Source organism: Cyanistes caeruleus, chromosome 1, assembly GCF_971803275.1.
Source record: "Cyanistes caeruleus chromosome 1, bCyaCae1.hap1.1, whole genome shotgun sequence".
In the NCBI taxonomy this organism is placed as follows: Eukaryota; Metazoa; Chordata; class Aves; order Passeriformes; family Paridae; genus Cyanistes; species Cyanistes caeruleus.
The window spans coordinates 92,999,190-93,026,563 of NC_141701.1; the positions used below are offsets into that span (position 1 = coordinate 92,999,190).

Genomic DNA, 27,374 nt, shown 5'->3' on the forward strand with positions numbered 1-27,374 from the left:
CCCTCTCCAGCACCCCCATCCCTCCCCCAAGTAAGCAAGGGCTGTCTAATTCCTGCTACTTGTTTGTGAGTGGGAGGAGGAACTCCCAAGGACATCAACAGTCTGGAGAAGTGGTCTCTGGTAGCTTTCTGGAGGAGTCACTGCCACTTCTGTCCTTATGATTTTTTAAAAATAAATGTCGCTTTACATGCTTTGGTATTGGATTAATACTTGCTCCTACTCTCCAAGGACTGATAGTTAGGTGACTTCTTGTGTAGAAATTAACATTTCTGGTGGTCAAAATACATGGAATGTTCTATATATGGAATCCACGCTTTGAGATACAGATGATGGATGGTTTTACCTCATGTAAAGGTGTACTACTTTATGATTCTCAGGTATGACAGTTGTTGTTTTGTTTAGGGCTGTTTGGGTTTTTTTCCTTGCAAAATCATTAAGCAGCCAAAGAACCAAGTTCTGTCCAGCTTCTGTTTCAAGAAAGTGTGTGAAAATTCCAAAATACAATTTTTTTTTTTAGTTGCATATTTAATTTATATTAATTTTGTTGGCATCTTATGAATTTTATTGTTAATATTCTAGTCTCTTAAGACTGAAGAGTGCTTTTTTGCAAATAAAAGGTTAATTCTTTTTCTGTGACTCAGGAAAGGAGATTTTTGAATTGTGAGAATATTTGTTTTTATCGTATTGACAAGGATGTTGGGATGAAACAAATGCTTCTTTAAAAGACAGCAGCTGGTTCCAGCCTCCAGGTTTGAAGTATTTTCAGTCTCATCTGCTTACAAGCAGCTGGAAGCAAGCCTATATGGGTTGCTTATTTTAGAGGTTGATGTTCTTTCTATGGGAAATGCAGAACTGGATATCACAGAAAGGAATATATTAATGTTGTCAGTGATGAGTTTTCATAAATTGAATTTGAACCAAGGGCCTTTGAAAAAATGCTTTACTCTGAAAGTCATTTTGATCTGCAAATAAAAATAACAAATGTTTGACCATAGCCACATTGCAGTTGTAAATGGCAGTTTAGCTATTACAGATTTGTCAGTTGATTTAGGTTTTTAAGATGAATTTGAAACAAATATCCCAATAAAAGGAAATTTTCAGGGGAGGAGAGTTATTTTACATTCTGGTTACTGGCAAGGTAAGGAATGCTTGTGTATAACCAGAATCTCATAGAAGGCCTTTCTTATTCATGGGAACTCTGTGTGTGTGTGTGTGTGTGTACATATATATGTATATATATTAGAATTTTCTGTGCAACAGTTATCTAGCACTGTAGAAGTCTAGCAGAAAAAAGATGCAGTTTGAGAGATAACCATTCGGTATCTTCATTGGGATGATGTGGGTTGTTCAGCCGATGTATTGCTTTACAGAGAATATGTAGTGAGTGAGAAGGGATTATTTTCACTTGAATTGTTCTTGTGATAGAGGGAAGATGAGGCAGCAGCAAAGTGGGTCATGCTGAATCCTTCATTCTTTGTATAGAATTTGAAAAAAATGAAAATATGGTGCGAAATTGACAAGTTTATCCTATTGCTGTGTGCACATCGTGTATTTTCAAGTTTTAATAAAACTGGTAATTCTGTAGCATATCTTCCTTAAATTCTCACCAAGTTAACATGTATTCAAGATGTTTCCTTTAGGAAAGTTTTCCTCTTTCCATATGCTAAGTAAGGAGCTGTGAGCAGCACTGTCTTAAAGAGAGAGAAATGCCTGGTGACAGTGAATGGCAGTGACAGACACTGTAGGGGAAAAAAGGTGACAGTAGTGTTTCTGCAGTGCTTTGTTTGCTCACACAGTGTAGTACTTATTTCATGGTACTTACAGCGACCTGCTTAAAAATATTAACTTATTGTAAAAAAAATAAAAAAATCCTAAACATAATGAAATATAGTTCAATACATGTTTATGCTTAAGATTTTGATAAGGCTTTTATTTATTTTTCTAACAATTCTTTGAATATTATTGCTAAACATCTGAATAATCCTGTCAGATATCTGCAGCACTGAGTGAAGGTAGCTGAAGACATAAAATATTGTATAAATTTTCCTTTTTACAAACCCAAATGCACACCCCACAGTAAGCTTCCTCTTGATGGTATTTTGAGCTTGTAGGTTTGAGTGGTCCCAGGTTTATTCTGCAGATGCATTCTTGCCTGGTATCAGTGGCTTCCAGGAGTCTGGACCCTGCCATTGCTGGCTGCTTGAGTCAGGGCATTGCAGTACATACACCTTTAGGCAATTTCTTACCTTTGGCTCATTTAACACCCAGAACCTTCTTTTCATGAGGTAACATGAGAGCTGTGATATAGTTACTGTATCCTAAAGTTCTTCTCGCACTTTAAAGAAATACCAAGGGTTGGATCAAATATTCATTACCCTGATTTAAAAATATGTTCTTTGACTGCGGCGTTCATTTCTGCGGAGTTATTTCACATCGCCACTTTCTCTCACTTTTGGTGTGACCTATATTGTGTGTGCATATGGCTCTGTTTCACTGCAGAAATGCTGTGACTAGCAGTCTATTTGTCCTCCTGTCTTCAAGAACCTTGGGTTTTCTGCGCTTTAAGAGACCTTATGGACGCTTCTGTTTTTGTATCCCTAGAGTGTGATTTTCTAAAACCACAAACAAGGAAAACCCAGCCCTAGGATGCAGGTGCCACACCAAGTGGAGATAAAAGGATTTCATATTGTGAAGAGATGATGTCAAATCAGAAGGTGTAGGAAAAATGTTTTTGAGAATGTTTTTGAGGCCTCAGTCTAGGGTGTTTTTTCCTCAGGACATATCCTTTAGTTTTCTGAAAAGTTTCAGAACACTTTAACAGTGCAATTTTTTTCCTAATATTTCTGGTGTTGTGTTGGCAGTTTGTGAGCTGAGAAGGAATACCATAGGTGGACTGCAGAGCTTTCACATACTGATCTGTGTTTCTTCTAATTTTTTGTTTTTCCTTAAGAGTAATGGCAGAAACACACTTTGCAGCTTTCATATGAATGTGAAGGAAAAACAAAGCAGCCGATATAAGACAGATGTGTTCGTATATCTTGATCAGACCTTCTTCCTATTTCTTTTATGAGAATGCTTCACTATGAGGGTTATTTCAATATTTCTGCCTTTGCGTTTAATGATTAGAATGAATAATTAACTGCTACTTTATATCATAGCAGTGCAATTCTGAGTGCTCTTTTAATTTTTTTTTGAAATACAGCTGTGGGTTGATAAATAAAAATGATAATGAATGAGTGTAAGACTACATGGGAGAGTTTGAAATATCTGAAAGTTAGAGGTTGTTTTTGATAAGAAAAATCCTGAGAGTATGTATTTAAAGGATTTCCTAGGGTTGCATAACTTAGTAAAAAGATATTAAATTCAAATTATATCTCTGTTTTCTTTAGAAGTATCCTATACTATATAGAAGCAACTTCAGGATCCTTCAGAATGAATACTTCTTTGCAAACTGGAACTTAAAATGCTCTCAAAAATGTGAATGGAGGGGAGATAAAAAGGAGCTGTGAAGCTGTAAATCATAACAGTGTGAAATAAATAGGAGCCAAATACAGCATTGGATCATGCTAAGGTGACAGCTAATACCTTTTTAGCTGTACTGCTCAGTCCATACCTTTTTTAGAGTGAAGATGTTCCAAGTTGTGAGGAGGCATAACCTGTTTCAGGATGGAAGGAAGCAAAACTCTGGCACTGAATTATCACCAAAAAACGCTTGCAATTATTGTTCCGTTTGCACTGGGGATGGTGACTGGGGTGAGAGAGCCTTCCCAAAACATGTTTCTGGGATTCCACAAATTTAAGGCAGCTTCTCCTCTGTGCTTGGTCTGGGGTTTCAACAGCATAGTCCTGCGTATCACGTGCTCTTGGTAACACTGCTTGATTATTCTTAGAAAGACCCATGTCAGTCACAGGCTGGTATGTCTCCAGGGAATGCCTCTTTAGGAGAGGTTTCAAAATTTAAGATAGCACTGCCTATTTATCTGAGAGATGTGTCATTTTTAGAATTCTTGTCTAAACATTAAAATTATTTTCTGCTTGTTTTGGTTTCACTCTGCTAAAGTGATGAATATAGTCCCTCATTTGAAGTTGATTAATAAAGATCTTAACATAATGTTTAGATTGAAGCAGCTTTATATTTCATTAGGAAAATATTATGTAATGATTATATTTGGATCTCATCTTCTTTTTCTTTTCCCCTGCTAGTATTATTCTGTGGTGACCTTCAAACAATGGATCCTGTTAGATTCTCACTGGGTGGCCAAAAAGCAGATTACAAAAGTTATAAAGATTCATGTTTGTTTTGGGTGGAGGCTTCAAAGGCTCCCAGGCTTCCTTACACAAGGATGCAGTCAGGAAATGTGAAGGCAGAGAAAAAAATTCTGAATCTGTTTTGTGTAAAAAGGGGGTCGTAAAGCCACTGTCCTTGCTTAGCCTAAATGGAGAGGCAGTGTAGTCATGGATTTCTTTGCACTATAAGTCTTTGATGTTTGTGTTAGATGCAGCCAATAAAGCTTCTTCCTTTTCTTTACATGTATGCCTTAGTAATGTAAAATGCAGTGACATATTCATAAGGCAAATTGTAAACAGTGTGCTAAAGCTTAGCGACTTAATGCCTATAGTTTTGAGGTGCTGGATGATGGGATGTATTGCAGTCCATATGTTCTGCAGATTGCAATTAGTAAAACCCTCCTGCTGCTATGTGGGATAAAGTGTGAGTTAGGATTTAAAGCTGTATGCTTTTTTTTTTTTTTTCTTTGATAAGTTACTGAAGGAATTACCTCATCAGTTCCTTCCAGTACTAAAGATAACTCACTCATGTGCTTGCTCAAGCTGGTCTGTATCTGGAGGCCTTCTGATAGTGTTGTATATCACCCATGTTAGTAATTTTATTAGGTGATGTTAAGATATGGCTGTTAATCAGAGTTCTAACATGATATTATGGATGTCTGCAGGAACACGGGTCTTTATATACCATGTCAGACTCTTAATGCTTAAATGATGGTGTGCAGACATGTAGTAAGGATGGATGAAAATATAAGGAAGAAATGATTTCTTGTCCTGTTCAATTAACTCCTTTCATGAAAAAAGGAAGGAAATGATTAATATTAGCATGCAGTTGCTTATATGTGCTCTCAGAGGTGTTATTTCAGAGGTGTTATGTTTTAAATATCTAGTACTCTTGGTCAAGAAAAAAGCTTTTTCCTTGTGTTTTCTAGCTGTAAATATTTTTTCCCCATGGAGCTCCCACCCTTTTACCCCCACACTTTTCTTTTAGGAGGCTTCCACTTCATGAAACTGCAGACAGGAAGTGACTGAGATTGTAGAATGGACACTGGCAACATGCATATGCATGAGAAGATGCTGTAAGATAGTCAGGGCTTTGAAATAAAGTCACCATGGAGCAGTAATCCCACAGAGGAATGAGTCAGGAGGACTCTGTGTACTTGAGTTGCTTCTTTGAAATTGTTGCCCTTTGTCAATATTTGCCAATATCAATATAATAGATTGGGTTATTTGTGTTTATTAATAGGTTGAACTTTCTATCACCTGTGTGGTGAGGTACCTCTTTGTTTTAGTGGGGAACTGAAGTTATAGGACACCCAAGCAGTGTTTCAGTTTGCCATTGGGGGCATGCTGCAGAGATTTTAAGGCTATTTTTGAGCTCCCTCTGGGTCTGTATGAACCAAGATGTAGGGGGTCTTATCCCAGCACTAGGACAGGACAATGCTAGGGGTTCCTCCAGGTGAGGAGATGATGTACAGCTGAGCTCAGTACTGGGATGCAGCCTAAAACTGACTTGGTCAAGGCTGCCTGGGCAGGCAGATCAGGGCAGGCAGATGAGATCTCTCCCACACTGCTGCTGCTTGGACAAATGGCTATGTGACAGAAATTAAGCAATCCAGGACATGTTCATGTGTAATCAACTTGAAGTCACTCCCCCATTGGTTTAATCAAACTGAAACGGAGGAGTGACAGCAGACACTGCAGGTTTACAAGCTGCTCAGAACCCAAGTTGGTCCTGTACTTTGGCCACAACAACCCCTACAGCACTACAGGCTGGGGACAGAGTGGCTGGACAGTGCCCAGGCAGAAAGGGACCCTGGGCACTGATTGACAGCAGCTGAACATCAGGCAGCTGTGCCCACATGGCCAAGAAGGCCAACAGCATCCTGGCCTGTGTCAGGAATGGTACAGCCAGCAGGAGCAGGGAGGTCATTCTTCCCCATACTTGGCACTGGTGAGGCCACACTTTGAGTGCTGTGTCCAGTTCTGGGCCCCTCAGGTTAGGAAGGACATTGAGACACTTGAGTGTGTCCAGAGAAGAGGACAGAACTTTAGCACAATAAGGCTGGTAAAAGGTCTGGAGCACAAGTCTGATGAGGAGCAGCTGAGGGAGCTGGGGTTGTTTAGCCTGGAGAAAAAGGAGGCTCAGGGGGGACCTTATCACTCTCTACAACTGCCTGAAAGGAGGGTGCAGCCAGGTGGGGGTTGTCTCTTCTCCCAAGTAACAAGGGACAGAACAAGAGGACAGTAAAGCTGTGCCAGGTAAGGTTCAAGTTGGAACTTTTAGGGGAGAGTTTCTTCCCAGAAAGGATGGCTGGGCATTGAAATGCGCTGCTTAGGAGGGTGCTGGAACCACTGTCTCCAAAGATGTTTGAGGCTGGATGTGGCACTAGCTGATTCTGTGGTTCACTGAACACTGAACAGAACTACATGGGGAAAATCAAGCAAACTTAATTTTCTTGGCAATAGTTACTCTTGTTTTCCATTTCAGGAGGATCTAGGGCTCTGTGAAATATAACTAGAGATTGTTGTTACAAGTCAGTTTCCCAAGACCTCTTATGCTCAGCACTGACTCTTAAATTAACTCCAAAAACTCTAAAAATACATATTACAGTGTGATTGTTGCAAGATTTATGGATTCTACAGATGTAAATTATTGTTCTGTTTGGGAAGGTTTGCATGTATAAATCTCTCTTAAATACCTTCAAGCAAATATTAAAGGGGTGGCGGATCTTCTGTTTTGGGTTTCTATTGGGGCACTTGTTCCAAAAACTGACTTCAGTTGGACTCTAGTAGCAGAAAAGAAAACCTGACCTAATTTCCACTTCAGGCTGAGAAGATCAAACCAGTTTTGGAATCCAGACCCAAATCTGAGAACAGTCCCAAGTTCATCAGTCTAAGGTATTCCATTAATTTAATGAGCATCCTTGCCAAGAAGGATTCAGAGATGAGTTGCCTTAAAAATGGAAGCTATAACAGCCATTACACCAGCAAAAATCAGTTTTGTTACTGGTGTGGCAGGTGTTCAGACAGACTTTCCTGCCTCAGAGCCACTGCTGCAAACCTGAGAAAACTCTGTTATTTACGCTTAGGCATCCTAAAGTTGCTGTGATGGTACCCAGGGGCACTCGTCTGATTGTGTTTGCTATATTATAAACTATGGTAATATGGTTGTGCTGCTGTTTCTAGTTATTCACTGAAGTAACTGATTGCTATATTTTAAAGAAAGCAGTGATTCTCCCATCTGAATTTGTTAGCAGTATAATTAAATTAAGTATATATGTTCTTAGATCTAATATGACTAAAAATTTGCCTTCTGAATTGAAGGTGTTTTCTTTGCTCTAGAAATACATTCTAAACCTTTAAGAGCAGGTGGTTAAAAGCGACTGTCTAAAGATACACAGGCACAAAAATAATAAAAAATACTGTTTGAAATTTTATTTGCTATTTCTTGTAGTGCCTTTTTAGAAACTTGAATGCAGTTTTTTCCTTATATATCAAAGTTTTTAATTTGTTTTTGTATCCAGACACTAGACTCCATTTCTACTCTTTTTTTAAAAGAAGTTAAAACTTCTCTGTGTTGTCAGAGTCATAGGAAATTTCTCAAGTATGGGTTCTTCAATTATTTTGTACTGAATGTTGCAACATCAATCAGTGGCTGCAGGTACTCACATGAATTGTAACCAGTAGGAGAGAAAAAAAATCTTTGTTTGCATTGCTGCTGTATTCTGGAGAAAAGATTTTTGGCAGTGTAGAATAGGTGTATGTAATAAGCTCTATATTTTAAGCATAGTGGGAAGAATATAAAATGAGCATGACTTATAAGGGAAATGTTTGCTATGGTTAAAATCCTGTGGGTTTTGCCCTCCTGTGATACAGTGCCCTGTGCATGAAACTCCTTCACTTGGCTGATCTTTGTCTTGTTGTTGCTTGATCTTCACTGTCTTTAGCCTGAGTCATCTGTCTTTTCCTCGTGCATACCAGGGGTAAATACTGCCCCAATGCACTCAGGCCAGATTCCCTCCCTGCTTTATGTCTGCACTGTACCATGCACTGTACAGGGATGCTCTCAAACCCTGCCTGAACTCCAGCTTTTGGAACCAGCGGAAATCTGCCTGCTTTGGTACACATTTTGGCAAGCTGTACTTGCTAATTGCACTGTCAGTGATGACAATCTTGTGGTCCCATCCCCCAAACTTGAGTGTTTGTGCAGTCCTATGGGACACCATGATTAGATGCTTTCCAGATGCTCAGTCCGAGCTGTGCTGGGCCATGGCAGGCAGTGTGGGCATGCTTCCTGCTGTCTCAGGCAAGCAGGTGCAGCCAAAAGTGGGATCTCAACACACAACTGGGAAAGCACAAAAGGGGTTGGTGGGAGTAACATGGGAGCTCCCCGCGGCTTTCCTTGAAATGGATGCTAATGTTGTTTAAAGACAAAAAACCAAACAATGCAATAACAACAAAAACCTACTGGCACACCTTTGGGAAGTCCCATAAGAAAAGAAAATGGGACACATGCTTGCCATCTTAGGCTATTGTTTTAGTGGAAGAATGCAGTAGATACATATGATTCTATGCTGCCTGTGTCTGAGGTACTGGTATTGGTATTATTTCTGTTCTGTGTAATCCCTGACATTTTCTAATGCGCAAGTATCACTAGTTACTGAAAACTAAAAGTTAAGTATAGAACTAAAGCCATCTGGTAGTTCAGACAGAAAAGTTAGATAATTAGCTGTTCTTGTCAAGGGACTGTGATTAAAATAGGCCATCTTCATAATAGTGACTAGTTTGCAAGGGACTTCCTGGAAGCCACCTGGGATAATGATAATGAAAAGAACAAAATTAAAAAGGAGGGGGAGGTGATGCCATTATAGCTCATGATGACTTTTGTAAGTGAATTAAGTCAGCTTTTAACTTGAAGGCTGCTGGTTTTTTGGTACTTAGGAAAGAAACAATGATTGAGTTTTCTGACCATTTGGCAATGTGCTGCCACTAGGTCAGCCAGGTTACTGCTGGAGATCCTTAATATTTCTGTGTCAAGCTCTGGTTTCATTGCTCACATCCTTATTAACTTGTGAGTGCTGTTGGCACAGCTCATCTTCAAAGGCCACTCTAATCTGTGTAACCCGATGGCTCCTGCTCAGGGATTTTCTTCCTTTGGGGGAATCAGTGCTGTTAAGAAACACCAGAAGAAGAAAAACATCAGAACAGTATTACTGCATCACTCTTTGTCAGCTGATGATTGCAATATGTGTAGCAGTGTTAATGCAATATCAATTTATATTGATAGATATCTCTTATGGAATAAGCTGTTTAGCAAGTAGTGCTTAGAAGGGAACCTCTTTGTGTAGGAAGGATCTGTGTAACTTTGGCAGCTCCTGTCCACCCACCAGCACTGGTGTGGAGGGGCTTGATGTTTCCTTTGGCCTTTACTGCTGAAATCTTGTCCTCATCCAAGAAGAGAGCAGCAGGGAAGCCTCCTAAGAATGCACAGTTCTTGCTCTTTCCTGTATGTGGATTCCTTAGTGGAAGCCCTATGTCAGTGTGATAATTTTAATCAGTGAAGTCTGACCTGAATCATCCAAGTAGTGTCTCTTTGAGAACACACTACTGAGGACAGTTATGCTAAATGCACTAGTAGGATAAAATAAATGTGTAATGAGAATGCTCTATCATTGGTGTGATTTAATTAAATATATTTTCACTTCATATTGATAAAAATCCTATATCTAAATCAAATTAATTGAAATTTATTTGGCTCTTTTCTTCTTTTAATTGGCAGTTGCTACTTATTTAACAATTCTAGTTAAGACCTGTTCATGCTGCTTCAGAGGCTTTTAAGAATTTCAGTGTGACTGTAGTATTTTCTCAGAGAGAATGTGCTGGAAATCTGTTCCAAATGTAACCAAGTTCAATACTTAAATTAAAATATGGGCAAGAATTAAAAGTACTCTGGGTTTTCTGTGTTTAGAGTCTCCTCAAAAAAAAAAAAAAAATCTGCTTCTAAATTATTTTCATTAAATGAAGCTTTTATGTCTCTTTATTTCCTGATTAGGAAAGCAATGATTTGAAAAATTCAAGATATTGAGGTCTCAAAAGTGTCAGGGATGCTCAGCTTCAGAAAGCATAAGTAAATATTTCAGTGCAATATGCTCAAAATAAATTGCTGTGAATGCTTGTGGAGATACAAATATTTCTGATCAGTTTAATGGGTCAAACTTTCATATAATTAGAAAGGTGCTGACTGTATCCATGCATGATCAAGTTAATAATGTCTCATTGCATTCTATATAAAACAAGAGCATGATAAAACAGGCGAATGCTAATCTAAGGCTTCTTATAAGAAGTGTTGAATCTGAACACTGCGTTACAAATTTTCTTTTCCTTTTTTTTTTTTTAATATTGAGAAAATGAAGCTCTTAAAAATTGCTTTTGTAGCCCTTTCTTGAATACCATCAAAAGCAGAAAAATCCAGATTTTAGATTCCCAGTGCAGGTTGTCACTCATGTTTTAAGTTCTGCCTGCTCGTGACCCATTTCAACGTCTACACTTGGTGACCGGATAGCCAAGGTTTTACTTTGTAATAATTTTTTTGGTGACAATCTTTTCCACTATGCCCAAACAGTCTGACTTTCCAGCATTCTTCACACTTCTGTTGTTATTTACTTACATGGGAGAAAATGGACAGAGAAATTGACAACCAAGGTGAAGCAAGAACCGGCTTTTCTCTTGGTAGTATTATAACCGGCTTCAGATAAGTCTTGCAAATGAGTAAGTTACTGTCAAAGGTTTGAGATAAGAGAAGGCCTGGGTGGGTGGGCTTAAGCACTGTGGAATCTGAATGACCTCTTTGTCCCAGTTCATTGGAGTAAAATTTAATCTGGCTATAAAATTCAGGGTTTTTTTGTTGTGTTTTTTAAAGCTAAAGATTGTTATGTGGTATGCCAAACCATCAGAATATTCCTCCCCCCCAAGACTGAATGCGTCTAATGTGCCAGAGTTTTTTCACATCTGCTCTTTGATGAGATGTTTGATTATAGATTTTTGGTTTGTTCTGTTCTTTGTACAAGTTGGTGAAATTCAGATTTTCCTATCCATAAGCCTTTGACTTTTTAGTTGCTTCTGCCTTGCAAAGAAATTAATTCCTTCAAGCCAGTGAGTCTGCAGCTCCAGCTGTGACTGTAGATGAATGTTCTTGCAGGGTCATGTACTGTAGCTCTGAACCTAAATAAAAGGATTAACAAGAGTTCACTTGGAGGAAAAACACTTAATTTCACTATAATAACTATGAGAATCCATGGGGAAAACCAATAAAGCTTTACTATTAAAATTGTTAACAAATGATTATTCCACCCTGACCCTCTCTTCCCGCTGTTATTTTACTTTTGAACAGTAACAAATGATGGGATTGACCTAGTTCATGGTAGTTCTTTAGTCCCTGGCCTACAAATGATCTTCTCTTGTAAAATAATTCCTAGTCTAGTTCTTTTGAGAATCATTGATAATATTTATGAAAAAAACAATGTTTTCTGATGCATTTCATGCAATATCCTGCCCCAAAACTTTGCTTGGTGTGAGGGAAGAAGGGGCATCATGTAGACAGTGATGCTGGAACTGAGCCTGGCAGCCAGGGTACCCACAGGATACATCTGATTGCTCCAGAAGAGCACAACTCATTCCCACAGCTAGCACAAACAGCTTTTAATGATTCCTGGCAGAAAAGGAGGATTTCTAGGTTGAGTCACCCTCTTCAGTTGCATATAAAGACCTCATTGTCCCATCTCCAAGCAGCACCTCTGCTCAGGAATGGGGGAGAGCAGAGGGGCTGCTGGCAGGGGCTTCCTCACTCAGTAATACCTCCGTTGGCTGTTGATGACTGTGGTACAGCTGCTTTCCACTCAAGCAAATGGTCTGAAGGGCCAAGCCACTGCTCAGGGCAACAGTCTGATCCCTTAGGGCTTTGCTGTTTCTGATGGAAATGCAAGGAGAGGGTGGAAGGATTTTGATCTTAGTGATCCTGACTCTCTCCCCAGAATTTTAGGACTGCCAGCCTCAGGCAGCAGACAAAGCAATACATGTAGGTGTTTCCTTGGGAAGGAAGTCAGGTAATTAAAACTGACTAGTGTGACTGCCCTGATTGGCTTCAGAAATCAAACAGATGAAACTTGTTGAATTGTAAAGGTTAAATCTTGTTATTAGCTTTGTCTTTTGCTTCATTTAGGCTTTGGAAGTGGTGAACAAACTGGTCCTGGTTGGTAGGTTGGTTACCATCATGATCCCTTGTGTAAAAAAATGTGTGTTACCGGCTGGGAGCTCCTGATGTTGAAGCTAAGGCATGAAGGCTGGTCTCCCCAAAATGATCTGAGGTTCTGCTTGGGCCCACACTTAGCACTCAGATCTGGAAAGCATTTTGGGTTCTGTCTTGTGTTTTTGTGTTCCTTGCTTTTGTTTCAAAGATTTTGCCCCTATGAGGCATGCTTATGTGCCTAGTATATATTTTCAAAGAAATATAACTTGTAAAAGGATTCATCAATCTCTTTCACCAGTAGGTAACCTAATACTTTTTTTTCAGAGAAAAGAAAAATATATAGGTAACATTGTGCTTTGTTTCAACAATGTTTCTGATTTGCGACCAGATGAGAATCACACTCACCTTTGAGTGGTGACCTATTCTTATTTCTCTCTAGTTTTCTTGCTTGCATGCTCAGGAATGTTTTTTGGGGTTTTTTTTCCCTCTTCATGATTATTTTTGTGGAGCTCCTGAAACTGTAGGGACTACCAATAGTCCTTAGGGATGGCCTATGAGCCACAGTCTGAGTAGAATTCCATATGAACTTTTGTTCTTCACTATACCTTTGCTCCAGCACTCTTTGAGACAAATGTTTTTGATGGTCTCTTGTTCAATACTTCATGTGGCTCTAATTAGTCACAAGTGGCAATTATCCTCTAAAGTTAGGGATTGCAGTTAAATAAATTAAGTATGCTCTTCTATCAACTAATTTTATCCTTGGTGTTTTATTTTTTTATTTTTTTTTAATGGCTTATGTTCAGGTAAGCAGCTTCAGCTTTAGAGATGCTTCTGTCTTTCCTACATTATTCAAGGGTGTTGGGTCTTCTTGCATGAATTGCAGAGATTCTGTTGGAAGTGACTTGAGTTTTAACAGCACGTTTTTTTGAAAAAGTTGGCTAATGTTTTGGCTGGGTTTTTCAGGACCTTAAAGTTATAAGATGAAAGTTATAGACCAAATCCACTGCAGGCAATGGTACAACTGTCAGGTATCTCTATATATGCTAGGTCTTCACTGGCTCATTGTTGAATTCACACTAGTGGGATTTAAACATGGATTGGGAACTGTAATTTAGGGTCTCCAGCTGCTGTGTAATAGCTTTAATGTACACCAAGTTTATGAGATGCATTCTGGATAAGGCTAACTTTATCTGATTGATTTATTGATTTAATTTGTAAACAGAACAAATATGAGAAGTATCACTAATGAAATAAGAATATTACCTGATCCTGCTGTATTTTATTTCTTAACACAGAGACAGACTGAAGCCTCTGCTGCATAATTGGGGGTGAGGTTGTCCAGGCTTTCAGACAGTTATGTAAAATTGGGGTGACATGAAAAGACATAAATTAGAAAAGCTAATATTAGATAAAACATTTCAAGTTTTGTAGATGATGACATGGATATCTGCTTGTGGATTTTGTAAGCTTCATCTCTTTGTAAATGAAGTACAGGCAAACACAGTTGTAGCCCTATCCTGAGTGATGCTTCACTAAACCTCACTTACTGGAGTAGGCAGCTGGACTGTCCATGAGAAGCAACTGCATTGAAGCAGCAGAAATCAGAATGTTCTTCCATGTGCTGCAGATTGCTGGAAATGGAGTGGCACCTATGTGGAGATTGCATTGTGTACCTTAGATATGAGGAAGATAGTTTTATAATGTGCAGTAGGGAGGAGATTTGTGTTATAAATGTAGTTCAACAAAAAAATATGCTGTCCTTTGTAAGAGGAGACCAATCTGTGTGCTGTCATGAAGAAGGGCTTTTCCTGTGCCCTAGAAATCTTGCTATGTCCATGAAGTTTATGGTACTATGCTTACAGGCATGGGAGTTAACTGCAGGACCTGAAATCTGAAAGGTTAATTTACCCATCTGCATCATTACTCTGTTAACCAAGCAGATGCATGTTATGCTAGCAAGTGCACATTTTTTCCAATTCAGTATTTGATTTATAAAAAGAAGACTTTTGCAGAGATATCATTTAACTGATGTAAGTTGCAGAGCTTTTTAATGTACTCATGTTGTGGTTCTAAAGTCAAAATGCACCACCAAACATAGCTGTGTCCAGAATTTGAAAGTATTCTTTGTACCTGGACACTTAAACACGGAGCTTTCCACCTGAAAAGAAAGGAAAAATATAAAGGAAAGATGTATTTCAATTTTAGCATAAGTCATTCTTTCTGTAAAATACTACCATAATTTGAAAATGTTATTTCTTTTTTCTATGAGAACTGAAATACTTGTATAAAATTACTGTGAATTAATATCAAGAAGTAAATATTTAGATGGAGCATAGGTGCCAAATCATCAAACCAACTGTGGATTACTGTTTCTTTTTTGATTATTCTATTTTTACATGTCATTTTTCTATCTATAGAAAAAAAATCTATAGATTTTTCTATCTATAATTAGTCTTGTTAGTAGTTGTGTTACTTGTGGTTCTGATACTGCCTCAGCAGAATGCATCACAACTTTGAATAAGTGGAGAAAGTCTAAATCATCAGAACTTAAAAAAAAAAAAAATCCTTGCAAATTCAGTGTCACACTGAATTCTGAAGTATTATTATTCTATTTGCAATGGATTTGGTGGCTTTTATATTGTGTAACATGCTTTTTCTTTTTAAACACTTAGGAGCTTACCAGATCTTTTTTATGTGGTTGCTGAAGCATTGCCCTGGGACAGCAGTAATGATGGATGGAGGAACAGAACACATTTCAGGTAAGAAATCAGACATATGCCATTTGGTGTGGCTGTTCATTAACTTTCTTCACATTGTTTTGGTTCAGCTTCAATAGTAGCAGTCTTTAATGTTGCACCACTGAAACTCACTGAATATAAAATATAAATTTCTTGTCTACATGAATGTTTACGTATATCTCTCTGTAAATCATTGTCAGCAGGTTTTTTGTTTTCCTTCTAGATTTGGTAACCCTGGTAACAGAAGCTGCTGCTGCTATTACAGTCTTTACCCTCGCTACTGTATAAATTTCCATAAGAATTTTATTTTACATTAGCAGTTGCAACTGTAGGCCTGAATATAAGAATAATTTCAGCATTTCTTGAGTGGTTTAGGTAACTTAAGTTGTTCTTTAGGGCTGTGCCAATTCAGGATATAGTTGTCAAGTTTTTGATATCCTTGGAAGTTAATGCAAACTTACACAAAGGCAAGCAAAAGTTGGTATTGATTTAATGCTTGCTGTGCTACAAGCTTCCTGGGAAAACATGGACAAAATCTTTAGTTTCTGTATCCGTGGGAACTAAGTGGCTACATACCAATATGCTTGCATTTCTGGTAGAGAAAATAGAGTGTCCAGAGTGCTTTTTCTCGCACAACTCAATATGCCCAGGGCTATATTGAGCTTTCTGAGCGCCTGAGGGTCACCTTGTTGTGCTGGCAGGGTAGAGCTGCCAGGTAGCCAGTGCTCCAAAGTGAAGGTGGGTACTGCTGAGTGCACATTTTGGCTACAGTGAAAAAGGCTTGGGCTTATATGTAAATTCTGGTTTTAGTCACACTTGGGCTTTAGTACCTTTGGCCTTCCAATCTGGCCCTCTTGTTCCTTTGTGAGAGCTTTGTGAAGATAGGTGTGGTGGAGACTGGCTGTGTTCAGATTGGAGCCAGATGTCTAGGTACAGTGTTAGAGAGGTGTCTTAAGGCAAGGACACAAAATATACAAAGGAATCACCCTGGAGTTGGCTTTACTCTCCAATTTGCAGGGTGCAGGAGCATAAATATAGAAAACACATCAAAATGTCAGTATCTGTGGATCAAGGACCAGGTCTTGAGACTTAGGTCTAGAGATTTAGGGACGGCATAGCAGCCTCCTGTCCCACCAAGTGACTGGCAGCTGGTGCCAAGAGAGTGGAGCGTGTGATTACTTCCCAGATCAACCTCTCATGCTCCACAGACGGACACCTGAGTTACTGCTGGCTTCTTTGTTAAGTAGTCTTGGCTATGCTTTCCCTTTCTGTGGATCTGTGAGGTTGTGTTTGGATCCCAGGTGGTTTTTTAGGCTCTGCCACTTTGCACTATCCCAGATCCCCCAGCAGAATTCCAGGAGGGAGGAAGCAAGTAGTCCCTGAAGTTAGTTTTGAACGGCCTGCTTGCTAATTTCATTTAATCTGGGGACTGGGTTGACGTGCCAGGACAGTCAGGAGTAGAGCTGAGCCTTTTCTGTTCCAGTGAGCTGGTAGGAGAGGATGATGGGTGCAGAACTTTAAGAAGACTTTAAAAAGCAGCTAGACTAAAATCTCCTTGAAGTGAAATGAAACTGCGGGCCTTCAGTGGCCCTCCCACTGCTAGTGCCTTCCTAATGAATAGGTTTGAGGCAGCTGCTCAGACCTGTTTTGCTTTCATCTTTTAGTTTATTTCCCATGATTTTAATAGCAATTTTGGGTTTATGTTCTGTACCTCCTAGAGTTACAGAAAGCAACAGAGAAGATGCTATGTCATCTGTTAAGCAGTCATCCTGCCATTTTTTTTTTTTTCTGACAGTATTCAAGATTGTGTGGAAGAAACTACCATAAATTTAAAATATCCTGAGGATACATACTCAGTGGGTTGAGTCTCCCAGCAAGACATTAAAATATAGGACCATTAATCAGAACAGAACTATTTTTTTCCTGTTTTTCTTTTGTATGTTTAAAACATTGCTTTTGGGTTCGCAGAAACTTTAGGTGGACAAAAAAAAAATAATTTCTCAATGATGCTTTTGCAGCAAAATCATTGCACTGACTGTACATATTGCACCTGATATGTTGAGACTATGGAAGGAAGTGTGAATATTGCATAGATCTATCTGACTTGCTGAGATGGAGTCTCAGAAAAACACTGTTCAACATATATGATAACTATTTTGGTAGCATTGCTGAACTGGAAAAGGGTGAAGGTGGGCCCCTCTGAAAATGTAAAATTTTAGACTCTGAATGTGCTAACTACAGAATTCAGAATATGACACTTTTCAGTGTAAAGGCATTTCAAATTCTGTAAAAGCAAGCAGAAACTAAAACAGCTCTTGGCTAAAATCTTAGAACCAGTTGAAGGAGAATAATTTAATTACACTGATTCTCCTTCTTGGCAAGAGAATATTTGGGAGACAGAATTTATGCAGCTGGATAGAAGTTTCATTTATTTTTGCACTGGAGTTTTGTTTTTGTTAAAAACAGTGGAGATCTTGGACTTAATAAGTGATTACAGAACCAGATGAATTTTGTACACTTTTTTCCTATCCCAAGTGCCCTTATCTTCCCTTGTGTGTCCATATTTGGGGCTAAATCCTTATGAGATTAGGGCAAATTAGATGTAGCATATAATTTAAGGCTATTTCACTTGATGATGACTCCACTGTGTGCATTCTGATGACTCATAGAAAAACATGTAAAAGACTGCAAAGCCAGCTAGCTCACTTAGAGAAAACTCTTGAGCACCTTGTTCCTTGAGTCCCCAGAAAATGGGCAAAGGTTTTCACCTGAATCCCTTTTGTGAGGCTGATGGACAGTGAACTTGATTGTGGTACAAAATGACCAGGTATTTAATGGAAAGCCAAAAGAAGGAACCTCAAATCAAAAAGCTTTGCAATACTAGAACTGTGGGTGAACTGTTTGCTGGCTGTTTTAAGCCTTCAAAAGGGAGATGTGGTGGGGAGAAGGACAAATATGATTTGTTTTCCTGTACAGGAAGGAGTTGCTGAGAAAAATATGTTGAGAGAGTTTGGAAATGGAGAAAATAAGTTGGACATCTTGATTAGACTAAGGAGAATAAGGCTTATCCACAGATCCTCTGAATGCATGTGAATATGTGGAGGTGGCTTGTTTCTTGCTAGAGATTTGTATAAAATTATAAAAACAGCAGGGTTGTGGTTTGTTTGTTTTTGTTGTTGTTTTTTTTTTAATATATTTTTTTTCTGTAGCAGGATATAATTAGATTGCAAACTTTGGCAGGACTCTTAATATCTGAATGCTTCTTGAAACTTTGACAATATTTTTGTAAAGCTGCTTCTGGAACCAGAATAAATGAGAGATTTTTTTCTATAGTCTCCCTCCTGTTAATTAAATGAAACAGTAAGTTTTATATTTGTCCAGAATGAGGTCAAAACAAACAAGAAATTGAAATTGAAGAAGCGAAACAAGGATAAATAATGAGCCAATTTCCAAAACTGGCATTGACCTACCAAGAGTTTGGAAAAAGTATGCTTGCAAGCTTCCTTTATTATTATAACCTCTTGAACAGAATAATCCTGTCCAAGCAGCTATAAACGCTTTCCAATAGAGAAGTTTATGACCTAGTTTCTGACTGAAACACAGTATCACAGTGTTATTAGACACATTAGAATTAGAATCACAGTGTTAGACACATTAGAAACTCGATGTATTGCCCTCCAAAAACACTTGTTAATAGAAGTCAAGTAGAGTGAATTTGAAACTTTTTTTTTTTTAATAGTAGATGTAGACAGTTAAATTCCTGAGATGGCACACAGAATTTTCATTGATGTCTGAAATTTTTAGCAGAGCACTCTTTGGAAAAATGAACATTCTAGGATTATCTCAACAGGAATTCAGCAGTTATAGGATGTCTTTCTAGATTCTGTGTTTGGAGTAGTGAAGAGAAAAATAAAGGTGCATTTATTCTGTTCACAATTCTAAATCTGTTCTGGAGAGTCAGAGATAATTTTGATTAGGCTTCATTCCATTCATGGCTTTCCTATGAGGAGCAAGGCAAGGACATGATGGGAATGTGCTCAGAGGAGCTGGGAACAAAACCACTGAATTTGGGATTTGCACGTCCAGTTCTCTTCAACTGGAGAAACGTAGCCTTGCAGGAGGCATCAGAACAGGCCACACTTCAATCAGCTGCTCTGGTGAGAGGCTGGCAGAGACACCCTTCTGTGCTGGGAGGGAAGCAATGCAGAAGTAAACTAGATCAGCTGTTACAAGTTTTGGTTTGTTTCCTTTTTATTGCTTTTCCTGTGACTCACTGATGTAACTGGAAATGAGGGAGCTCTGCTGATCTCCATCAGCTGCAGCTGTGGCCAGTACCAATCATCTCTTTCTTCCAAGGGGCTTGGGAGTGATCTTGATAGCACAGATCATTCATGTTGAGAAGAGTTTCTGAATGCTGCTGAAATACATTAAATAATACTTGGTTAGCATGGAAAGAGCTATAGTTAAAATTCTTGCAGTGTTTCAATTATAATTCCTTTATTGTTTCAGTTGCTTATAACTTCCTGAAGTGCTTGTGTCTCAAGCTGAAATTTTCCAGACTTGATCTTGGCCTGACAGTGACCTTTATTCTCTTTTCTTCTTTGTTTCTCTTTTCTCTGTAGTATTGAATGAATATGGCTTGGGCATTTCATCTGTAATGAGCAGAAAGAAGTAGCAAAATACATTAAAGCTATTACATAAAAACTCTGAACAGCTCAGGGAGTTCAGCTGTTAAAAAAATGGTGAAAATCATCAGAAGTACTTTTGGAATCTTATGAGAATCTGTGAGAGTGGGTGCTTAGATATCAACTTTAGGTCTTGAACTTTCTTTTCTCTCCATCATGCACAGACATTACACTCTGTCATAATTATAACGTGCAGTTATTTTGCCTAATCAGTGATCAGCTGAATGAAGAAGTAGTCCTTGGTGAAAGAGCAGATCTGTTCCTCACTGTTTGCCATGACCCTGGCGAGACAGGGCTTTGGAAATTCAGGCAAGTGCTGTGCAACAGGAGCCCTCTGGGGCATTCCTCCTGTCCCACAGTTCAGGTTGAGAATTCTCAAGTTTTCAGAAACTCTTCTTGCAAGAAAATAGTTTGTTTAACACAAATCTTAAATAAACTTTTTGATCAGCTCTACTCAAACTGTCCGCTGTAGTAGTTTAAATCAGAACCCAGATGTCTTAGGGGATGGAATTTAAACCTGGGATAGAAATGGTGGAAATAAATTGTCAAGAGTTTTCCTTTGTATTAATGTTAATATCATATCTATGTATTAACTTATGTAAAGGCTGCTGGTCATGGTGGTGATGTTGCTAAACAGCAAACTATGGGGTTTGACTACTTGACTTGTAATATGTGTTTCAAGGAAAAAAATGCCATGTGTTTGCCTGTTGTCTTGGTCACAGGTTTGCTTTTCCTTAAAGGCTGAGTTTTTTTTGCCAAGGACAGCCATTGTGATTATGTTTAAAAAGAAATATAAGAAACTTTTCATTTCTAGAATTGGCTTTTCATGGTCTCTTGTTTTCCATGGGAAATATCGCTTCATGTGCATTCGTGAATCATGTCTTGTTTCTGCTGATAAGTGGTTGTGTAATCCCAGTGATGCAGACAAGTGCCTCACTCTAAGAGCTGCAGGGCAGCAGCAGAGGGAGGGGGAGAACTGAACTGCCAGCAGACCTGGCAGAGGTTCCCAGTGCTCTCCTGCCCTCTAACTTATATTTTAAGTGAATTCCCTAACTCTGAACCTACTGTGTGATACCACAACTCTCTGATCTTGTAGAGGGCTGTAGAAATTTGTTAATTTCTTATTATAAACTTACATTGGTCACCTGCAAGCTCATCCCTTGCAGGAGCTCAGGAGTGCTGTTCAGCCACTGCTACAGCAGCACTAGGTAAAAGTAAGCTAAAAATAAAGCATAAAGCTGTAAGGTGTCCATAGCATAAGCTCAACTTTTCGTGTTGCCAGAGAAAACTTAATTCTTGTTGGAAAATAGTACTATCTGTTTTGGTGGTCTCAGGGTTTGATCATTAACTACAAAAGTTCTATCACAACCATTTTCATCTTTAAAAATTAATCAAAATGTATCTTCTGCACCATAATGTGAAACAACTCTCTTAAAGTTGCATTGATAAGATGCAGAGTCTAATACCAGAACTTTAAATGAAACTGCTCTGTGTCTGTAGTTTGTCTTCAGAATAGGAAGAACTGATTTCTTTAAATCAGCCACCAGATTTTGGTCCAACCTACTGTTCTTTTGATGACAATCTTGGATTCTAAACTCTTTCAGGCATCCTAACTTGTGGCAAATTATTAAAGTGGAATTTCATGGGAGAGGGACAGCCTTGTCCTTAAAGTTGGCTTTGGTGGTCCTAATGTGGAAGAATAATGCATCACTTGGTATTGGCAGCAGGTAGTGAGAACTGCTGCAGATGTTGTGGGTACAGGACAGTCAATGTGCAAGAAGCTTTAGGTGAAATGAAGTAATAAAATTTCATTGAAAAAATGACAAACTTCTGTTTCTGTGGTGAGGATTTCCTTGTCATTTCAGTCTCATTAAAGCTGCTGGTTGAGATCTGCTCTCTTCTGTGTTGTCTTTGGGCTTATACTTCCAGTTACATTCTTAAATGACAAATTTTTTGAGAATTAATCATATATTTCTTCCACAGACATTAAAATGCAAACTCAGTTATTGGCAAATAAAAAAAAATTTGTTGTTTTGACATGTTTGGCCCTTTTCTGTCTGAACACTGCTCTTGGATGGATGTGTTCTTTCAGGTGTACAGCTAGGTACTGGTTCTTTAGCCAGCTGTGGGATATTTAGAGGGGCTTTCTAATAGGAGCATGGAACTAATTTTATCATGTTGACTTTCTGTTCAGTGGTTTCTGTATTGCTTTTTCCCTTGTAATCTACACTTTAATTATAGGTATAAGTATTCAGCCAGTCAGAATGGGCTCTGGTGTTTGAAACTTTAGTAACAAAAGTCCTTCTGTCTTGAGGTATTTAAAAACTGACCTTTAACCTGTTAAATCAAGTTAAATGGCGAGTGATAGCCTTAACTCACTTTTTTTTTTCCTTTCAGCTAATTTATTATTAAACAGTCTATGGTGATGAGTACTTTTGAAAAAAATCAGTTTAACTCTTGAAATTCCAATCTGGAAATCAGCTTTGCTTTGTCACTTCCCCAGCTCCCATATGTCTTTTATATTTGGGCTCTGTAAGTTAATGAAAGACACACCAGACACATAACCCAGTATATGCACTATAGGCAGAAAAAGCTCCCTGAGAGAGCTGAAACAACTCCCACGCAGTAAATTCATGACTTGCTGAGCACTGCTGCTGTTCTACTGAAGGAAGGATCAGGATAGCTTTTTTTTTTTTTGTGCCTGGATAATTGTGTGAATGTGCCCCATGTGCCTGACCTCCCTCCCCCACCTTCCCAGGGCCCTCAAAAGTAACCATAATCCTTACGCCTCCTGCTTCCTCACCAGAAAAACACATCAGCTCTTAGCTTGGAAAACATCCTGCTTTGCAGATGTGCTGTGTTCCAGGGAGGCTGGCCCTCTTTTGGGCTCTGAGCTCTTCAGATCATCCCTCTTGGAAATTATTAATTCTGGTTACACTGCTGCTCTGCAAACAGTCAGGGCGGTCTCTCCTCTTATTTCAGGGGCCACTGCGGGAGGGCTGTGTGGCACATTGTTTATCACTCTTTCTGGTCTTTGGGTGCATGTGCTGACCCAGAGGTTTAGTTTGCAGTCAACTGAAAAATCAGCTTGAAAGTTTATACTTGTTTTAGAATGTTTACAACTAGCACAGAGTAGGGACAAGTTAAGCTGAGGTGGAAATGCTCATATTTGACAAGAAGTGAAAGAGTGTAGTGCCTATTGCTCTGCTGGTGGAGAGACAACTGTATGTACCCTTATGTGTCATGGTATGGAGCAGGCTGAATGGAAAAGCTGAGTCCCAGCACTGATCAGTGCTCAATTTGCCTGGGAAAATGTTCAGCATCTCCATAAGAAATAACAATGCGTCTGTGACCGTAAACTGGGAAAGGCAGCACGGGGTTGTCCGGTCAGGAAATCTTCAGGCACAGAGTCACCAGTGAGGGGCAGACCGAAGGAAGCTGGCAGTCTGGGAGTGAAGAAATAGGAATTTTGGCACGCTCAGAGCAGGATTGAGCAGGAATATTGTCTGGCCAGCAGTCTAGCATTGCTGCCGTCTGATGGAAGCGGTGCATGCTCGATTCAAGCCAGCACCAATCCTTTCTTTCCTTGCCCAGCACAGAAATATCGGCGTGAGAGATTTCCGTGCGCGATTGAATCGCTCTGCTTGGACCACCCTTGGGCAGGCAGACTCCAGTCAGTCGAATCTATGTTGGTGGCAGCTCAGAGTCTCTGCCATCTGTAGGTTCAGATATGCTGGAGATTAGGCCTGTTTCAAGCTGTCTCTTTTATGGCCATACCCTTCGTCTGATCCCAAACATTAAGAGATTAGGTTTCTTGAAATATCAGCAATTGTCGGCCCCCCTGGCTGGAGCAAACCACTTAGCCCACAGATGTGGGAAGGCTTGAATAGGTTTTCAGCATGAAAGAAATGTTGAGCTCCCAAGATGTATAATTTATACAGAGGAATAGTTTTTCACCTGCAGAGTGTTGGTAAATGGTGTTTTTTGTACTTTGGTCAAGGGCGTGCACTGATAAGCTGGGGCAAAGAAACACAGTGAAGGTAAGTGTTTCTTCTATGGAATGAATACAATAAAAATAGGAATATGCATCACAGATAGAAAGTGCTGACTACTCAGAGCTTTCCAAATGCATACTAGTTTGAAACTTTCATCTTATTTTCTCTGGGGACTGCATTGCAAGTTTTGAGTGTTCAATGTTTCAAAACAGAGCCTTTATCATAAGGAAAAGTTGAGTATTTACTACCCCAAGATCTATTAAAAATCCATAAATGGCAGGCAAAGCAGAGAGGTTTGGATTCGCATGATGAACCTCCTGAGGAAGAGCCTGAAAATAAGCAAAAAATGAGGTTTTGATGCTTTGGCATCTAGAATTCTGTGAAGCTTTGGAAAAGGTGTACAAAACATAGCATGCAAGGTTTTGTTTGTTCAAAGGGGACCGCTTCCCAGCTCCACTTCTTTGTAATGGTAAACACTGAATTTCAGTGCAGGTAAACACTGCCACCATAAAGAAAAAGGCCATGCTCCGGGTTGTGTATCTGAAACTAGTTCCAGGACTTGGGTGCACAGGTCCTTCTTGCAGTGCAGTTCTCCTGGCACAGGGCTAGGTACTCCCATGGTTTTATGCTCCAGGCCAGGATCTAGACCTAGGTGTGCCTGCATCACCACAACAGGGGTATAGAGGTTTTTGTGGTAAAGCTTAGTGTGGGTCAAACATGCTTGTGACATGTTCATTAGGAAAATGTCTGATAATTTCAGACTTGCTTTGAGTAGCTTTCATATTTTGGTTCAGTCTCCTATTTCCCTGTTTAGACATCCTTACTGAAAAATCCCCCTAATATGGCATAAACTGTTGTCTTTATTTGTAGTGGACACTGTTCATAAGGAGCACTGTAATTCTGAAACATCTACTCTGAGAACAGTAATGCATTCTTCTGTTTGTTCATGGAATTGCAGAATGGTTTGATTTTAGAAGGGATATGTAAAGATACCACTTAGTCTGGCTTGCCTGCCATGGGCAGCATCATTTTTCACTGGATCAGATTGCAGAACACCCCTTACAGCCTGAATTGGGACACTTTCATAGGACAAAAACTAGATTGCATTAGGTTCTTTGCATATTCTCCACATTAAAGGAATAATTTACGTTATCACATATAGTTGTTTTGAATTTTACTGAAATGAAGAGAATATTTATTATACAAATATTGGTAGAAGGACATGAATATTTTACATATATAGCTTGTCTTACTTTTACCAGTCAACACACAAAGGCATATTTCCTCTTAGAAAAAAAATTTTTGGCCAAGTTCTACTTTTTCAAATCCACACAGGTGTAAAAGCAAGTTCTGTTGATGTCTCTGTGATGAGTTAAATTTTTTGCTTGTACAACTGAGTGGCGAGTCTGACTCATAACTTTATAAAAAGTATACATTTTATTAATATTTAAAATATCTCCAGCTCTCAGAAATTGCTATTCTAAATCCACTCCATTTTTTTTTATCTGCAAATCCTTCCACATAATTCACTTTAAGACAGCTGTGATTGCCTTCTCCTGCCTGCAGCTGTTCCCATTTTCTTGCAATGTAGACTCATTGAAGCATTTGGTGTGGACATTGTTGGTTTAATTCAGGGGGAACTTGCTCACTAATCTGTCAGTGTTAACCATAGACAACGTGGAAGTGCACACATACCTATAGTATGTGGTACACACATTTAGAAGTGACTTCATCATGTGGTTTGGTCTACAAAGCCAAGGAGGAGAACAAGGCTGTTTTTGCAGGAAGATCTCACCAAATTATCAAAAACTCCAATTCCACTAACAGCTTGTAGCTGGCTGCCTGGGGAGGTAACTCTGCAGTTAAGCCAAGCAAAACAAGGAATGGATTTCAGTAGTTTACCGGTTTTTTGCACTTGAAATTCCTCCTGTTTTACTTTGCAAGTGGACTGAAACCTTGAAGTTCCACTAGAAGGGGTGATCTCTAAAACTAGTTGTCTGACATAGACTCTTGAACTTAAGGAATAGGTTTTATTAAGACCCTGAAATTCAATTCCCCTGTACATTAGGAGGCTGGGATTCCCTGGGGATGCTGGTACAGGGCTACACTGTGGGAACTGGGTTCATGGCTGGAATGCCTTTTGTGTGTTTGCACAGGAGGGATGGGATGCAAGGAATATTTAACTCCAAACAAATCAGTCTTTGAGAAGAAAATGTTTGTTGAAGTTGGCTTTAATTTAGGTGCCAAAGCAGGAGAAGTAAAGTGGCACAATACTGAGTAGCCTCTTACATCTGTAAGGCTGCTCTGGGTGTGCTGTGTTGCTGCAGCCAAGGTCAGCTGTGGGTCATGCTGGGGTGTGTCTGTGCACAGGCCATCTATAACAGTGTGCAGAAGCATCTGTGAGCTTTGCCATCATCACATAACCATTTGAAATACCACTAGGCTTAAAAAAAAGCACACACTTTCTCATAGCATTGGCTGTTCAAGTGTGTAATGATATTTCTAACTGCAACAGGAAAGCATATACAGTAATTAAAATGCAGAGCAGAAAAATTAGTCAAATTTGGCACAAATGCCTGAGAAAGTGTCTGTTTGAGCTGTAGATATAAATGAAGCACCAGCCAAAATTACTTTCAAAGGCTTTAATTACATCTGTTTTAATTTAGCATGTAAAATGCAGGATATTATTTTTTAATATAAATTTAATTCATGGTTAATCTGCAGATTGCAATATCCTTCCAGTAGAAATAATGTACTTGGACTGTGACAACTGAAAACTTCCCTTTCGAGATGTTTGGTTATTCTGTCACAGGGCCTGCTGTTCAGAACCACATGTTCTCTGTGTATGGGCAGCTGCTCCTGGGGGGTCATTTAACAAAAAAACTCAATACTCCTTTGGTTTTAATGTGACTGCATTATTATACAATAAGGTGTTCATAGTGGAGGTATGTAAAATCAGACATCAACATATATCATGTCCATGGTGTTTTTTCTAAAGCACACACAGTAGGCATGGAGAGTAGTAGAACTTAAGTAGAACTTAAACTATTCCAGAGCTCGTTGCTTATAAATGAGGAAAGCTACATGCTTGAGATAATCAAAGTTTTTTCACTAATTAACCTGTTCCAAATGAGAAAGGGACTCTGTGTGTAAGTATGAATAGTCAGGTCATATATTCTGTACAGTTCCATGTCTGTGGGTGTCACGTGCCAGTAAAGAGCGAGTTCAAAATGCTTCTGATGAGAAAGTGCAGGTTCCAGGAAAAGGAGAGACTGGCAGTCATGCAAACCTGGCTGCTCATGGAAAGGATTTTAAGAGTGCCATTAAAAAAAATTTAGAGCTGCCATGTAAATTAGCAGGTTCAAACCATCTCGATCCAAAGGATTTGGGAAGATTATCTGAATGAATTTCAAACACAACTGGC

The 27,374-nt window shown here is 39.1% G+C and overlaps 1 long non-coding RNA gene across 1 annotated transcript in view; it reads left to right on the plus strand.

Annotated features, from left to right (window-relative positions):
* The window catches only part of LOC111923732 (uncharacterized), a 227,430-nt gene that overhangs the window by 64,814 nt on the left and 135,242 nt on the right, over positions 1–27,374 (plus strand). The window contains exon 3 of the long non-coding RNA XR_015274046.1: positions 15,205–15,291. This is a non-coding gene — a long non-coding RNA (uncharacterized LOC111923732). The remainder of the gene's footprint in view (positions 1–15,204; positions 15,292–27,374) is intronic.